Source organism: Coturnix japonica, chromosome 12 (genome assembly GCF_054131305.1).
Source record: "Coturnix japonica strain WE chromosome 12, WE-NBRP24, whole genome shotgun sequence".
NCBI lineage: Eukaryota > Metazoa > Chordata > Aves > Galliformes > Phasianidae > Coturnix > Coturnix japonica.
In genome coordinates, this window is record NC_140674.1 from 16,073,053 (window position 1) to 16,091,061 (window position 18,009).

The following is an 18,009-nucleotide window of genomic DNA, read 5'->3' on the forward strand; positions in this document are numbered from 1 at the left end:
ATTAACAGCAAAAAAATACTTCACAGACTTAGGTGGAGGTGTCACCTGCTCCTTGAAATCAAATAGCATGGGTTCCATCGTATCTAAAACTTTCATTCAGGTGGTGAAATAACCCTCAGGTTACTCTAGAAGATCTTGGTAATTTTTTTTTTGCTGACACCTCCTTTGCTCTTTCCTTAACAGGACATGGCCTATGGGCTCCTGTTCTGCTAAAAATTCCCCTGAGATCGTGTTATCCTTCTTCCATTCAAGCCCATATTCAACTCCATATTTCTATGACTGTCATTGGATGTATCTTTTGTTATAAAGTTTCACTATACTTTTAATGAACATGCACAGAATTTCACTCCTGTTACATCTCCTGATCGAGCAGATCACCTTATCAACATGAAATAATGCTCCATCCTACATCACCAACTTCCAGTTTTCCCATGTATTTCAGGTGGGTGATACTATTTGTAAAATCAATTAAGGAGTTTTTATTATTTTCACATGATACCTTGCTTTATCTGATTCTCTGCAAGTGGTAATACATTGCAGTCTATTCAATAAAAATAAGGCAATTGTTTTATGTATTTTAGGCATAATGAACTTGGAGAAATGCCTAACTATTTACATTCATACCAGCCCTTGGAAGGCATTTCAAAATAATATTATAGGAAAACAGTTGATACAATAGTTAGATAACATCAAAGAGTGGGTTGGGAACACAAACTGTGATCCTTGTGAAAACTGATAGCTGAAGAACTGGCCAGGAGAGTTCTAAGTGCATTTCTTCCTTTTTGCTGAAATATAATGTTTGTTCTCATTCTTTGGGTAGAACCTGGCGAGTCTGTATTTGCATTGTTGATCTTTCCCAACATAAATCTCTCTATTGTTGTCATATCAACAATGTTTTATTTACTTTGGTAATAAAATTTCTTGCAGTACATGCTCTTTTGGACTGTGCATGCAGTATTTATCATGTTATTGAGTTTACAGTTACAGAACATTTCAGTATAATATAGCAAAGGACAATGAAACATTGCACAGGTGTAAGATCTCTCTGATCTTCTTTTACCATCAATTAAAAATAGCCTACAGGTGTAAGATCTCTCTGATCTTCTTTTGCCCTGAAGACTATTGGAATATATCCTATTAGGCATGATGATACATCCAGAACCTGAACACATACACTAGGTCTTATAACCCTTTTGATGTAATCAGCTAACAGATCTAATCTATCATGCTGCTGGAAATATGCCTGGATACAGAGCTGCCTTTTTTCTTTGCTGGATACTGTAATTTCTCTGACAAACCAGCAGCAAAGATTGGGACACTCATCTTCATATGCGTTATTTTTTTGACACAAAATTACATTAGACAATCTTCTAGAGAAATGCTTGAACCTATGTTCCCTATTTTCAGGAAAAATAAATTTTCTGGAAGAGTTACTCTGAATTTAAATAACAATTAATTTGGAAAAAAGTGTGTGTAGAAATCATGTCTTGCCCAGGCCCACTTAAACTGGATCTGACTGTCATGAAGATCTTATCATTTAAAAAGAGCTACATGCAAAGAGATAAATCCACTCTATGCTGTTCAAAATATAGCCAACAACTCTTAAATACACCAAGCCAAAAGCTAGTTGTGTTCCTACTAACACAGTAATAGATATTTATCTGAAATAATCCTTAGTTGTTTACTTTTTAATCTCGACAAAAGTGTTTCTACGAACATTTTATCAAATAAACTGAACATACCAATGGCCAAAAAAAATTAAATAATCATCCAGTTCTCCTTTTAGAAAATAAAATATGAAACAAACAAATAGGGCAATTTAGAAAAGATTAAAAGCAATTGTTCTGTTCCCTTGGTAACACAATCTAGGCACAGCCAATCAGCAAAGTTGATATATTATTTTGACATACATGCACATATTTCTAACATAAATAGCAACAGAAACTTAATAACAATAGATTTTAAAACTAGGAACTGATGTCATTTTAAATGTGTCAATCAAAGAGAATCTATGAAAGTATTACTTCTATCAAATTGACATTAAGTATATGCTGGAATGGCTTTATAAGAGATAGCAGACCCTCTGACAGGTCATACAGGAGATGCAAAATCTGTAATTACATTCTAGCTTCTAGTATTGTGTCCTTTGGTATGCCTAAAAAAACTCTGAGTAGGAAATAAAACTTGAATGCTCTGTTATACCACTCATTTATCAAAACAGGCAAAAAATTATGCAACATATCTGAGCACAGAAATGAAATATCAGACTGAAAGAATCACCCTTACCCCCAAAATAGATGTGCTTAAATTTCTCACTTCTTATTTTATGATCAGTTGGTGCCAGTGAAGTTCTGCAGCGTGAGTTTTCAGGGATAACTAAAAATTAACAACAGAAGAAATGTACAGAGGAGGATTTCTAATGGGATACAGAGCCTTTCACCTCTCTTAGTCATTGGTATGAATCTGGCCTGTGTCAGCAGTAACAGAAAACCATTACTTTTTGACAGCTGTCAGAAGTCAGAATGTAAGGAGTGCATCAGCTATCCTAGTCCAGACCCTAGAAGACAGTTGCCCAAATGGGATCATCAATACCAGAATTCTTCTTGAGAGTCTCAAAAGAAAACTGTCATCTCCTCCCTTTTCTGGAATCCCTTGTCCCAGTCAATTCCTAGAAGCGTTCAGCCAAAGATCATACTGCCACAGACTGTCCTTTGAATTAACAGCGTGGTTAGAGAATTTCAGTCCTAATAAGCAACATTTTCAAATCCCGTCACCAACTAAAATACGTAAGAACACATTTGTACATTTCTTTATAGGAGGAATGCTTTTTAGAAAAGCTAGGATTGCGCTAGCCTTAGGTCTCCCTACCTTCTAAATCCCAGGTATAACAGCAACAGAAAAAATACATATGTCAGCACTGACAAATGATATACACACTCATAAAGCTCACAGATACAGAGACAAGCACCTTATTTTGTCATTGGGTGGGATTAAGTTACCCATTCTGGCACATCATCTTTTTTTCTTTTTCCAGATTTTCATGACTCTCATAGTAGAAAATGCTCAGAATGAGGAATTTCCAACTGGAACACATTGAAAATAAAAAGGAAATAGCCCACTATAAACAGCACTGAGGAGAAATAAGCAAACATGCATGGCACAGTACGCAGCTTTGCCAGAATGTGAATGTTATACTTTTTTTCTAGCAGCTATTATCTTTCCTTAGAAATACTGACTCTTTCTTAGAATTTCAATCTCAATTTTGATTTTTTTTAATTTTTTTTTTCTTTAGGATGTAAGAAAAGTGATGGAAAGGACTACAGAAAAGGGCAAGGAAAACCAGAACAATGTAAAGTTTCCATGCATTATGACAGGGTTTGGTGAGGACATTGTGGTGATTAACCATTTCAGCACTGTCAAGCCTGTTTATTAATGGAGGCAAGAGACTAAAAGTTTTCTTGTATATCAAATCCATGAGATTTAGCTGCCAGCCTTCCAACAGAATTTTCCCAACCAGGAAACTGGCAAAGCAGAGACACTGACAACTACAGTCAAGAGCTGAGAGCAAGCAGATTACACAAATGTAGTCCTTCAAACAAGTCTTTATCCATAACTTATCACTTTCCAGTGGTAAGAATTGACTCTGCAACATACTTCATGGAGCAGGAGATGGCAATGCTATGGCACAAAGCAAATGAATTGCATTAAAAAATAATTTCCAAGGAGTCTATCTCTTAGAATTTGATTGACAGGTCAGATTGGGAATGAGCCTTATATGCTGTGGAACATGTATTTCTCCAGTGTCAACATGCACCTTTTGAGGTGGACACGTTACCTAAATATCAGGTCTCCTTGAACATCATCAACTGCCTCCCTAGGCTTGCAATTTCAAAGTCATCAACTAGCAACGATCGTCTCTTCCCTTCTGATTAAATATTTTATAGCTTCTTTTGCACACTGTTTCCACCACACATTTGTTTTAAACATGGATCAGAGCATATGGAATCAAGCAGGTTTCCATAGAGAACTGAGACCTGGGACTGACAGAAGTAACCTGTGTAATTTTATAGCTAGAAACAAAAGAGTAAATTCTCTTAGCTAAAATAAGAGCAGAGTACTGTCTCTTACAGCCCGATCTCTTTTTTTCATATAAGCTAATAATCTCACATTGTTACCACTGTCTTTTGTACTATAACATTAGAAAAAGATATGAAGACTTGATTTAAGTTGCCATGGCAGAGAATCTACTACATCTCCAGGTATTACAGGTTAATTATATCTGTTTAAAGTATGCACCCTGTTTCTATTCTGAATTTCTTTGCTTCTCATTTTCAAGCCACATATCATTGTATCTTTTCTTGTCAAATTAAAACACTAACTAATATAAAAACCATCTTCATGCTGTAGATGCCTACAGTCAGCAGCAATATATAGCAGGAACAGCGACCAGGAGGTGAAGCACATATCTGTCAGGGTATGTGAGGGAGCAGGAATTCAGTAGTTTGACCAGAGCATTAATATTTTTCATACCCTATAAGAAGATGGGTTTTTGCTCTGAAGTCTGATACATGCTTGTTTTTATCAAGCAACTCAAGATCTAAACGAGTGCTGACATACTTCTATAAACTTAATTAGAAATTCTATCTTCTACAGTCTCCCCTACATTTAAATTTCCATCCCACACTTTAACACCTTCTGCTTAGTGCTTTTTTTTTCTTTTTCCTTTTGCCCATTATTTTCATATCAAGAAGCAACAACCAGCCTAACAGATCTGTCTGCAATTTGACTGATGTGTCTTTTTCTTCTAGAAAACAGCTCTTGCAATTGCTGTGAAAGCAAAGCCTCCAGAAGGGATGACTCAATGAGGGAGGTGAGACCAAACAGCGCTGCTGAGCAGCCTCTGTAAAAGATTATCATAATGGGTCTAATAACAACTCTAAGTGCCAGCACAGTCAAAGTGGCTGATTAACTGTATACGTGAGCTTTAGGCACTGGGGTGCCAAGTCCAGCCTTGTCTCCATCCCTAACCCTCATCTGCAACAAAGGATACTGAACTACTGGGCTGAATATTCTGCAGATATTAGTGCATGCCACTTGTAAAAAATCCCATCCCTTAAGCTCTTCTATTCCCCAGCATCAGTAGCTTAAACTTTCCTAGCCTGTGCTCATAAGTTCATGGGAATCCAGTGCTATGCTGCTTACTAGCTATTTCCATTACAAAATCCCTCAAGAGGCTCCAGCAAGGAATGAAGGCTCCTTGGGCTGATTAAACTACCTGGAAGCTCCTGGAGATGAAAGAGGCAGTTCTAGTCCTATTAGGTTCAAGGCAAATTTTGAACTCAAACATCAAGGAGGTCAGGCCTTTGTTGCTATTTAAATATAACTGCATGGAAAATGAAGTCTTCCTGAAAACTTGAGAGTGTAAAGGTGCCCAGAATGGAGAGTAAGCTTTAATATTGTACTTAAGAAGAGATTAAGTGCACAGCGGCTGCTATTTGTTAGCAGTGGTTTTTGTAATCAAATCAGAGCCAGAACAAAATGTGACATCTCCTTCTTTTATGAAAAGGTTGATAAAGGAAACAGAATAAAGAAGTTTGAAGAAAAAACAACCTGGACAACAATAAACTTAAGTCCTTAAACCACTGAAATGCCTATGAAATTTGCAGAACATTGTGTCTTATACATATTCCTAAGCCAAACACAAAGAAAAGGTGTAAGTACACCTGCAGCCTTGTTGGGGTTCTCCTTTGTCTTTTGCAAGACAATAAATAAATAAATAAATAAATAAATAAAATCTACCTCCAAAAACTTTACAAACTTCAACTTCTGGATCTTTCACTGAATTATTCTAAAACTACAAAGACAACAAAATGCATCTGTCATTTCTCAGCAGCAGTGTTGCTCAGTAGCTACAAAGTGCATTTTCTTCCTACCTCAGACTCTTAAATACCTTCCAAACACTGATTAAGTCTTGCAGCCCTCTCTGAAGAGCTCCATTACCCTATTGCACTATTAGACCCGTTACTCAGCAGACAAGGACAGATAGAAAATAAATGCATGTAGGAGACAAGTGAGGAAGCTGAGATTCAGGCAACCTGTCAGAGATCCCCACTTTTCCCTCAAACAAATCAATGAATCTCTTTGGCTCAAAAACGCCAGGTGATCACCTCATAAATGCCACTATGAAGAAACCAGACAAACATGAATATATATGCCTAAATTTCTCAGTTAATGGTAGGAATAAGCTATCATGCTGAGAATAAATTCCTGAGATCAAACAGTGACTGCATACCTAGAAATATCCAGAGTCATTATCTTTACTAACAGAGCTAGTAGTTAGACCCACTCTTTTAACCATCAAATCTTATAATCTATGGTATTACAGAAAAAAGTCAGTTAATTTCCTAAGCAGAAACATATCGTAATATTATGAACATAAGATTCTTACTGATGTAATTTATTTGTCTTTTGCATGAATCAAAATGTAACAGGGTATAATAGTTATAATTATCTCATTTAAAAAAAAAAGAAAGAAAGAAAGAAAGAAAGAAAAAAAGAAAAGAAAAGAAAAAAGAAAAACCTGAAAGAACAATAGAACTCAGAGTGTTACCTACCCCTAATTGTAATCTCACTTAAACTAAGGAACAAGTCTTATTACATGTAAGGGTCTGTTATATTTTTTACTACATATTCTTCACACTTTTCCCTTCTCAGACTAATTTGCTACCTCCTGAACAGCCCTATCCTTCCATAAGTTGAGCACCGTGCAACGTGAAACATCACTCAATAGAAATGTAGGTCAATTTTTAACTGTACTTCCTTGTAATGGAATGGACTTGTATTTTACATGCAAAGGCAACAGAAAAAAAAATAGAAGAAGAAGATAATTTGTGTCTAATAGCCTTTGCAGTCCTGCTGTGTCTGTTAACTTTAAAGCTTCCAAAACGGAAATAATGGGACATACTGAAACACGTAAAACAGGATGGAAATGATGAGATGAAATGACTGTGAGAAGTGTGACAGGTCAGGGAAGGACACTGAAAGAGCCTCATGGGTTGAGGGGAGAGGGCTACTTGGGGAAATTAAAAAGGCTTCACATAACTGGGCATCTAAAAAAGAAGAATTAAAGTCTCCTTCACCCGACATGCCTGACCCGCCACTTGGTCTCTTCTTCCTTCTACTGCCCCTGCTGACAGAATAATACGCTCCAGCTGAGCCCTGCCATGCCTGGGCTATGGTAATCCCTGAATGAGGGCAAACACCTGTGGTAGCTTTGCTGCTTGGGGACAACATATTAACCCGTTCCTTCCCAGGCAGTGGGGGATTTGCATTTCAAATGGGGCACAAAGGCTCAGTCATACTCTTGTTTTTGAACAGAAGTCAAAAAGCTGGAGAAGTGGGCTTCTGTTCTTCGTCTCTCAGATTGGCCCATAGGAAAAAAATACTTGCCCAGGTATAACCAGGAAGTTGGTATTTTGTCCACAGTATTCACAAGACCGGAGTTAATGTATGTACTTTTTCTAGCTTTTTATGGACAACTTTGTCTACTGAAGAATTATCCTCATTAATTGTAAAGTGCCTACCAAGACTGAAAGAAGCTCCTTTGTAAAACAAAATCAAGTCCTTCACTAAAGTAACAAACGTAACCATTCAAGTAAATTTTGGGGTAATCCTCAGACCGACAAACATGGAATCCAGAAGTCGTTAGAGACATTGTGCAGGTGAGGACTGTCCTTGTACCTGAACAACTGGCAGCAGGATTCTGATTTCTGGGAACTGGCCCAAGACCCCTCCACAGGATCTGACTTTCAGAAAGTGCAGAAGATCCAATGCTCAATAAATCGTGCCATTGAGAGATAACTCAGACCTCCCAGATTACCAGCACTTCCTGAATGCCAACGTCCCAATCCCTTGGTTGTGCTTTTTGTTTCAGTGTTCCTATGGTATCTTTCAACACCTTCCCCTGAAACAAAGTCCTGGATGTGAAAACCACCCAGACACTGTGAGATACCTGTATTGAATCTTTGAGGATGAATAAAATGAAAGAAAGAACAATTGTTTGCTTCTAAGACTTCAGGGTGTTTGGAATCCACATCCCCCTGTATTCATGGCACATTTCTTCAGCCTTTTCAAAATGAAACTCTCATTCTTTTGATCCATGGGAGGGGTTGCTGCAGCCTCCCTTTCATTGTTGTATAAAATCTAAAGAAATAATAACAGTTAATAATACTAACGTTCTGAAAGAAAACCGTTTCATCTGAATCCCCAGGTAAAGCTGGGTGGATGACTTCTGTAGCTGCAAAGTCACATTTAGGCCGCCTTTAAAGCTGGCACTGGGGCAGGTTGGCAGTGTTGCATTCATCCTGCAGTGCTTTGTGAAGGGGCCTGGGAAGCAAATGGGGCTCTTGGCCTATGCCCCAGTGGCACCTAACAATGAGCCTTCTCCTCTGAACAGCCCCTTCCATTTCTGCTCTCATTTTAGCTTCTTCAAGCCTTGTGACAAGTATCCCAAAACAGCTGAGGAATGGAGATGGGCTTGGAGCCCCAGTTTCACCCCATAACCCTGCCCGTTGAATAGCACTGGGTGTGCAAGGTTTCCCACTGTTGCTGGGATACTACAAACTGGAAGAATGAGAATTCTGCTTTTAATTTCTCTAAACTACTGTTTAATTTGAATTAGCACATCTTCTTCCAAGGGAGAGTTTAATGTCAGAAACTTGAATCCTGGATGACCTATTTTATAATGAAAACATAGACTTTCAAACTTCTAAGATGAGCCCCACAGTCAGAGGTGAGAAATTCCAACAGTTGACATGCAAATAAAGTCACTTTTTTATGTGTGTGCATTTGCAGTCAGGCACTAACCCTTTCAATACATCAGGCCTACCTGAAAAGGTTAGCCCAGTTGTTTAAAAATTACCCATTTTGCTGTTAGCTTACTGATATGAGGGACCCTAGTGTATGCTTCCTTTCCTGACTCGAAGCTCCTGAAACCACCTCTTCAGTTTAATGTTCCCTCTCTTCCTTCAAATCTCTCTTCACTTGCTGCTTCCATCCATCTTCAAAGGTGGTCCCCTGCCAGCTAAATGCAACTTTGAACTCTCACAAAAACTTACAAAAGTCAATGGAAAGACTCAACTTTCAGATGCTCTGCATTACTCATATTTAAACTACCATCCATCCTTCTTGTGAGCTTTTTTTGTGTTTGTTTTTTTTTGTTTTGTTTTTTGTTTTTTTTTAATAATTATTTCTAAAAGCCATGCACTCTTTCAAGAGTTTCTCACTTTAAACCACTGACAAAATGGGAAGCGTGTGAATATTACAGGAGGAGAACTAATTCATTGACTTCTGGTCAAGAAGTCTTCCTGCAAATGCCAAAATTCATGTAATATCCTCTTTGGTTTGAATTTCATATCCTGTTTACTCAATTGTCTGTGGAAGGATTAAGAACATCCTCACATTGTTTCAAAATACCAAGTTATATTACAATTCCCTTTCTTGCACATTCGCGCTCCTTGGCCTGAAAGATCTTTATAAGAGAACAGGAGGAATTGCGTGAGAGAGGAGGTGATTTTATCTCCATTTTACTGCCAGGTCACTTTCCCAAGGTTGTATATGGGTTTAAAGCATAAAACTAGATCTTCCAAGATTCACTCCAATACCTTAACCACATGAATATCTCAAAGTAGTTTGAAATTGCAGGGATTTTCTTCTGGCAGGAGTTGCATGTGCACTCAGATCATTTTGTCAGGTATCGAACAGAATTCCCCCATTTTGTAGAGACCATAATATCTCCAAAGAAACGATGGAAACCTGTGCAAAGAGCTGTGCTTTGGAGGACGCAGGAATGCCAGCATCTCTCTGTGTTTAAACCTGGTGGTTATAGTCAGTCCTTCAAACTTTTAAACTTGTTCCAAATTTTCAGAACTGCACAGCACGCAACTGAGAGAATGATTTGACCCCAAAGATCAGGATGTTGTAAGTATTGTTCAAGAAAAATCCAGTTGAAAAAGATTCTAAAAAAGTATCAGGGACACTTTTAAGTCTTCCTTTAAAAATAAAAATCATAAAACTACCTTTGTTGACTCCTGCTGTTAATGTGCTTTTATTCAGGCATTTAGAAACAATACTGCTTCACAGAGTAGACAGCCACGGTCAAGGGCTGTTTTCTCAACCGTGGTCCCTCATTAAGTACTGTGAGCTTGAGAACTAATAAAGTGGATGCTGTACATGCACATTAGGTAAAGAATACATGCTCCTGGCTGCAAATGAAGAGAGGATAGTTGAAATTGCAGTAGGTAATTCTAATCTTTTGAAAAATTTACTTAGGTAAGTTTAATTAAGGCTTGAAATGAACATTCAATTTGCCTATATCGTTACTATACAGAGTCACCTCACAGATATTTATCTGCTCCATTCAGTAAAACATCAATGCCTATAATCATTTCTTGGAGCTCTTTTCATACAATTCAAGTGCACTATGGAAGAGCAATTTCCTTATAGCTGAGCATAGTCTGATTAAATTGTTTAAGTAATAGTCCTGATGAGCACTGAAGTCAACAGATAGACCAGACAAGGGTTCCTCCTCAGAAGCACAACTGAGAACAAGTGCAGTTCCTACAGTGGACAAAGCTGATACTCATTCCACTTCAATCAGAGAAGATCAAGTCCACCTTTCTCCCTACCTGTGATGAACACGTACAGCATCATCCCCAGAAATACACATACATGAGACTTCTGTAAAACCTTGTTGACTGGCCTTATCCTTAAGATGCACCAAAAATTATGATACTAATTAAGCTGTCTAAAAACTTTGTTCAGGATGGCTACAGATCCTAGCAACAGAAGAAGTACCACAGAACACAGTCTCTAACTTAACGTAAGTGAATTACAATTGCTTTTCTGTTCCCACTTGTGGAAGAAATCCAAAAGTGCATCATTAGCATTATTCCATATATGCCATGGATGTTTTCAAAGGTCAATTTGTTTATAGAAATTCTTCCATTGAGGATGAATGATGACACTATTTTGACCCCTCTGACCTTGGTGAGCAGGAATGCACTTTTCAAGCATCCAGAGCCCCTCTACACAATATGTCTAATCCTACATCTCCCCTGCCCTCACAGGCTATTTGCTGTTAGTAGCCACAATAGACAAGCAATAGTACCATTATAGGCTTCTCTAACAAAAGACTTTCGTGATCATTTTCTAGTGACTTGAAGATTGACAAGATCCCCTCCTGTTACCCAGATGCATTTTCTCCTCCTTCCCGGGGATTTCTTTTCTTGTTTCCAAGGAGGAAAGTGCCTCCCTGAGTAGCGACCTCTCTCTCAGCAGAGAGACCTGCTAGAAACAACAAACATTGCATGTTAAACCTCCTCCTAGAGGGCATTATGAACAAATGGAGTGCTAGCTCTTCTTTGATAAGGTGTACACCTGTGGTACAACTTCAGAATCAATTCAATTATAAAGACACAAAAATGCCTTTTGAAGAATGTTCCTGAGCGGCTCTGAGGCAGGGAACACAGCATATATATGAGCCTGACTTTGTCAAAGTTACTTAAAGGGAAGAAGTTGCGCAGAATCGCTCTGCAGCCTGATTAACTACCTGGGCACTGGTCTGTCAGCACAAGCCCATATGTGGAAATCAAAGCTGTCCCTCTATGATCTATCACATCAGCTGTCCTTCAGCGCAGTCAGAATTTCTCTTTTCTGGAGCTTTTGCTTACTTGCTACATAAAACCTGAGCTATCAGAATGTTTAATTTTCAGAGATGCAGAACACTTGTACCTCTGAATGGTATGTGAGCTCACCTCTTAAAATAAAGCCCTGAATTACCCAGGCTGGGTACTCAGAAAATGAGATGCCCTTCCTCTGCCCCAGCCAGTAGTTAATTTGGAAAATTCCAGCTGCTCCATCTTTGGGTCTCATTTGGAACTCGATCAGGTAATAACAGCAGCCTACACTAAAATACCTTCTGAGGATTACAAGGAGTTTGAGAACCCTCATAAACAATGGTGTGGATTAAAACAGTAATGCAAACGTTGTTTCATTTGTTATCATATGTAGGAAAAAAAGACAGAAGACCAGTCCTGACCTCTTTATGCATGGTACTTGACAAGGTAATATGCTTTTTAAGCTCAATATGCTTCAACTTACACTGTACTCACTAAAATAATATGTCTAAATGACACTTCAATGTTTGCTTTCGTTGGTTAAGAATAAACACTCCTCCATATTGTCATTAACAGAAGAGGAGGAAAAGAAAGCCACAGGTTACTTCAAATCCTTGGATCATAGTTCCTTCCCTTACTGCAGTCACTGAAGTCAGAGGGTGGGGTTCTTCAGTGCCTGAAGGGCAAGGACTGCTCGGTTCACCTTCTGGTATGGATGGAGAGTGAACCAGCAAATGATTTCACTGAAGAGAGCATGAGCAGAGAAGATTTTGTTTAGGTTTGATTTGGGCTCAATCTGAAATTTTATGAGCCACACGGGAGATATGTACTCAAATTTGGGGTTCACAGTGTCATAATTTAAGCTTTGTATGTAAAGTTGCTTCTTCAGATTCTAAAAAAAAATGTTTCAGGTATGTTACTGCTATGAGCTTTCCATAGCAGTGCTTCAATATTACTGTTTTACACGAAATAACCAAGTTGGAATCTGACCAACAGTTCATACCACAAAGTGAAATATGAGAATTCATCTTCTGATGAAACTGAAAACCTTACGGATTCCAGGGTGAGTTGTGCTCACCATTTTACCTCTTTTTTCATTAAAGCAGTTGCGTTTATTTAACAGCACAGTGTGAGTCAAGAGACCCATCCTCACTGAAAAGCTCAACAACACACTAATATGCAGGAGTTATGTAAGTATGAAGTACACAGTGCTGAAGAATGGAACAAACTGAACAGGCTATAAAACTGCATCTATTTCCTTCTTATTGTTTGTTCTGGAATTGCAGACACAATCTGTGGCTATTTTTCACCTCCTTCTGTTTCCTCAAACTGACAGCATTTTCTCAGAGCATGGGACCTTTCAAGACATCTCCAAAAGGACCATTGCAAGGGCAATGCTGCAAATTCTACTTGGGAAACAAAAAGTCACAGCTTGGCATGTTCTTACAGCACTTTCAACACGGACACAGGCCTGAATTAACACATGACCCATAATTAGCACTTTCCAGTAGCTGCCTAAATGAATGCTGTTCAATGGCTTCTACACAGATGCCTCTCAGCTTCTGGGAGATACAGAGCCATGAAAAGTATACAGCACATTTGATCCTGCTGTATTATTTGAAAAGAAAACCACAAGCCTTATCCTGCTTATCCTGAAGAGTTCAACTAAAGCATTAAGAAATTCTGATATCAGAAAGAATGCAATTGCCATTATCCTGAACATAAATTATTTATCCATCTCTGCTTGCTCATAGGATCCTTTCAACCAAAAGGAAATCAGTGCCCTCAGAAAACTTAATCAGCTATGAGCCATAATATGCTGTCTTACAGAGAGCGAACAGAAAACACGAAGAAAACCACGAGTGACTGTGAGCTGCAAGACACCACAACGTTGGTGCTGTAGGCAAAACGAGCTGCTTCATGTCACAGTTTGTAAAGTGTTTGCACAGGATAAAATTATGCCAAAAAAGCATACAGGAAAGTTTATATAGCACCACAAACAAGCATTGAGCATCCTCTGATATGTGATATTTATGGACATAAAACAGCCATGAGCTCTCATTCATCAGCAATTATTTCTATACCTCCCTGTCAGAACTTCCTTGGATCTGCTTCTAACACATTGACTGCAAAGCGATGCCAAGCACAGCCTCAGCTTACATTCCCTTTTGAGTGCTAAGTTCAGGAGAAACATCCTCACGCACCAGAAGGAATAATTTGATCTCTCCAGCCAAACCACGTATTGCTCCCACCCTCTGGCTGCTTTTGGTGCCATTTTTCCTGCAGCCACACATCCAGTTGGCATTATTTGCCCAGTGCTGAATACCAGAGGAATGAGACATGCTCACTCAACTATGTACAACACTGCACCAGCACGGAAACTTAAGTAGAATAAAGTATAGGAAAGTACCGCTGAAAGCTTGAAATGAGATAGAAAACAATAAGTGATCCAGCTGTAATTTGGTCTGGACGCAAGTTATTAGATCTAAGTGCATATTTACATGTCTTTGAAATGCTCCTGAATACTTCCTCTGTCTGAAAGGAAAATTTCAAAACGGTGATGAAAAAATCTGGTTCAGATCATTTGTATTGGTTTTAAAACCAGGCATAACATTGCAGCCGGTTCTTTCATCCAGAAAAGGTGTAACTGTCATATCAAGTTAGAACTTCAGTCATGTTACTTTAAATCTGCATTAGTAAAACCTGTAACAAAACATGCCTCTGTTGTCTATATCTTGCATCTGGAGCCAAATTATGTTACGGTCTGATCTCTAAACCCAGTATGGAAGCTATATGTGGTATGTTCTGCACTTTGTAACATGGTACATGTGGACTTTTTACTGTAGTGATAACACAGCTCTACAGCGCATCTGGTAAAAACATTATACGTTAAAAATGACAGTCAAAAGAAGCTGGCGCAAATACGCCAGAATTACATACAAGGTTGCAATATAAGACTAAAAACAAACCTACATTTATAGGTACTATCTGGCACCTTACTTTTAGACAAAGGTCTGTAGCTTATGGTGTCATTTTAAAGGCTTAGCACTGGGTTTTCAAGCTGGAGAAATGGTATAAGACCAGTGTATAAAGGAGGTGAATTTCTGCTGACATTATGGAAGGTCTTAGTAGTCAGCCTCCTACCACTTGATAATATTCTGCAGATGGCGTGGAATAACATTATCAAAAGGCAATTCTTATATATATAACCCCTCAACTTGTAGCCAAACATGACTTCATGCAAGTAATAAATTCAGGAACTTGCGCTGCATATGGCAGAAGTTTTCAGAAACCTGGAGTACAATGCAGAGGTATCTGGATGAGACCCTCACCTTGCCCCTTTGCACCAAAGAAAAGGAGCAAAAGAGACTTGCAGTGCTGCTGCAGAAGACGTACTGAGGATTCCTTGCAAGCATAATGCCTGGCAGAGGTGTCAGGCCGGATCTAAGAGTCCGTGTCAGGTTAGGTTAACAGTAAAAAAAGTAACGCTAAATCTTAACATTTGTATCAAGTGAGGAAACACTCCTTGGAATAATGCTCCTTTCAATAATTTCTATCATTCCTGGGGGCTCTGGGCACTGGGCCAGCAGCAGCAGTGGGTCTGCCACTGTGCACAGTGCTGCAGCACCCAAGCAATACTGATAAATCCCAACCTCCTCACTGAGATATTCTGTTTCTTAAAATTCTTTTGGAAATGCTAGTTTTAAAAAGGAAATGTTTTCTGATGATGTGGCAGCTCACGTTTTGCAGCTGTTTGTGACAGGGAAACAACAAACAATGAAGAAAAAAGTGAAAACAACCTGGCTTTATCATTCAAGAGAGTAGAAAAATGCACCTTAAAAAGTCAGCAAAATGATTGAGAAACAAGATTTCTGACATCAGTAGTACAGGTACTGGCAGGTGCCTGACTGCCTGAAGCCACGCATCTGACCCACTCTTTCCTGGCTGAGTGGAGAGTCCATTCTTTGTGCTCCATTACAGCAGCTATGCTACAGGGACAGCAGTGAATGTCTTTATTGACCCAGAGGGAAAACTGAGGAGTTTTCCTTTGACTTCCTGATGTGGTCAAATGAAGCAAGCACCAGGCAGTGATGCCTACTATCCCATGTAGTTCCAGTGAGTGATCTGGGACTCCCCCAAGATCTGCTGAGCAGGATCAGTGCCACACACAGTCAAAGGAGACAAGGCTTTCAACATAACTTAACAGCTGATGGCATACTGAAAATATCTCATTGGAACACATGAGAATGCAACTCTCCTGCTCCCCTGCACTCTCATTTTAAAGCAGGATTACTCTACTGAAGCAACTGCAGCTCTCTGGGCACAGGACTAGAGTGAGTGAATTAGAGCCTATCCCCTGAGCTTTGAAGTACTTGTGAAAAATTTTCAATTATTTCTAGTCTAAGTCTGTGCTGTAATGACCTGTACAAATCTCAGAGAGCAAAACAATGAACTGCTCATACAGATGATCCTCTTGCCAAACTGAGTGTGTGATTGCTTCTGAAAATCTGCTTGTACACCTTTAATGCCCAGACTTAATATTTTAAGAATATAACTCCTTCAAATGCCTTAAGTCTCAACTTTCCATGTTGTCTTTCAAGAATGGGATGCATTTGTAACAATGTAGGCAGGCAAATTCTTCTTTAGGCATTAAACTGTGCTCCAAAGGGGAATTAGAAAATGAGATTTACAAAAACATGAGATTTACAAAGTATGCTTCCTAATATATCAAAAGAGCAAGCAAGAAAAAAAATACCGGTGCTGATATTCTCAACTACTCTTACTAATATACTTTTATGAATGGAGCAGCCACACTTCCTGCCTCAGTAGCCTCAAGAAGGAGATGCAGTTCTACTGCCTGCAAATATAGAGGAGCTAGACAGGAGGGACTCAACTATGCAAAATGCTCAGTAGAACTTACAGCTGGGCACAGAGAAGAAAATCATAGTTAAAGTCATATTTAAGATGATCTTTAAAAGTCTGTCAAGGGCAGGCAGAACCATTGGTAGAAACACACTTCAATGACCAAAAAATAAAATAAAATAATCACTTAGCAATTCTCTTGCATGGGAACAACGCAAGTCTGAAAGCAAGGAGTCTGATATAACTCCTGAACAGAGCCAGAAAACAGAGATGTGGGCTGAGCTGAACTGCAGAGCTATATGGCAGAAAAGAGAGAAGTGGTGAAAGATTTCAGTTCTAGTCAGAATTGAGTTTGGCAAAAATTCTCATCCAATCCTGTTAAATCATATGCTTGAATAAGTTATTCAGCCAGGCCAGTAACATCTGTTCAGGAAAGGGGCCAACACTAAAATGTGTTTTTTCATCTCACAAAACAAAGCATAATCTAGGCTATAAATACACATGGTTTTACTATGCTGGATAATGTATCTCATGAAGAAAAAAAAAACCTTTAGTTCAGAATTTTTTTTTCTAGAGACATTACTCATCTGATCCTGGATCCTTTACATATTCAGAAGTCCCTCTGCTTTCAGCAGGATACTTAGGGCTATAGAAAGTTTGGCCTGAGTAAGCGCAGCCAGACTCAGAAACATTCTTGCCCCTTTACAAAATGAGAGCTGCCCCAGCCCGATCTCCACTTATACTTTTTTATGCTGTGTATAAGAGCTATCTCGTCCCTTTGACACATCATCACAGACAAAAATTACCCCCTAAGCCCCACTGTCATGGGAAATTAATTAAGAACTCTGAAATAAAACAACAACAACAAAAAACACTATGAAATAAGACATTTTCCACTATGAATTTTGTTTGAGGTGCTCAACAAGGTCAGCATACTTTAATGAGCCACTTTCAGGCAGACATACATTCGCTTAAAACAAAGATGACTGTGCCTCTAAAAACCTCTTTTAAGTGATAGACGACTGTCAGCTTTGCAAAAACTGAGCATGCAGTGGCTTGATAGCATAGAATGAAAGCAATCTAGAAGTGCAAGTCTGTTTCTTTTGGCAGCAGCAGGAGTTGCTAATGGATTCATCATTTTCTGTTAAACATGAGCGTCAAACAAAAAAAAACATTTAGGGCTCTTTTCATCTGAATTTCCGGCCCTACACTTGCCAGCCATGGAAGCTCTGTGGCTTACAGCTCAAATCTGATTCACACATCCCAAGTTCAGAAGCTGAGGCCACCCAAGTCCTGGACTCAGCAGGGTGGTATTTGCCATTCCCTTCAGCTCCTCAGTCTGCCATAGTGCAGCGATCCAAGGCCCTGCTTCCCAGGTCCCAACCCCATCATTAAGGAGCCACTGACCACCTTCCTGATGACAAATTCTTTCACGGCAGCCAGCTGGTGGCAACTGGCAGTGAAGATGGCT

The 18,009-nt window shown here is 39.0% G+C and overlaps 3 long non-coding RNA genes across 3 annotated transcripts in view; 2 read left to right on the forward strand and 1 right to left on the reverse strand.

The window, feature by feature from the left end:
- LOC116653824 (uncharacterized) overlaps positions 1–3,724 on the forward strand; it is a 47,443-nt gene extending 43,719 nt beyond the window's left edge. Inside the window, exons 5-6 of the long non-coding RNA XR_004308302.2 lie at positions 184–442; positions 3,293–3,724. This is a non-coding gene — a long non-coding RNA (uncharacterized LOC116653824). The remainder of the gene's footprint in view (positions 1–183; positions 443–3,292) is intronic.
- Positions 1–18,009, reverse strand: part of LOC107318136 (uncharacterized) — a 185,974-nt gene that overhangs the window by 73,841 nt on the left and 94,124 nt on the right. The window lies entirely within an intron of this gene.
- Positions 10,777–14,391, forward strand: LOC116653825 (uncharacterized). Its single transcript, XR_004308306.2, has 3 exons — positions 10,777–10,879; positions 12,070–12,122; positions 12,799–14,391. It is a non-coding gene; the product is annotated as an uncharacterized LOC116653825 (long non-coding RNA).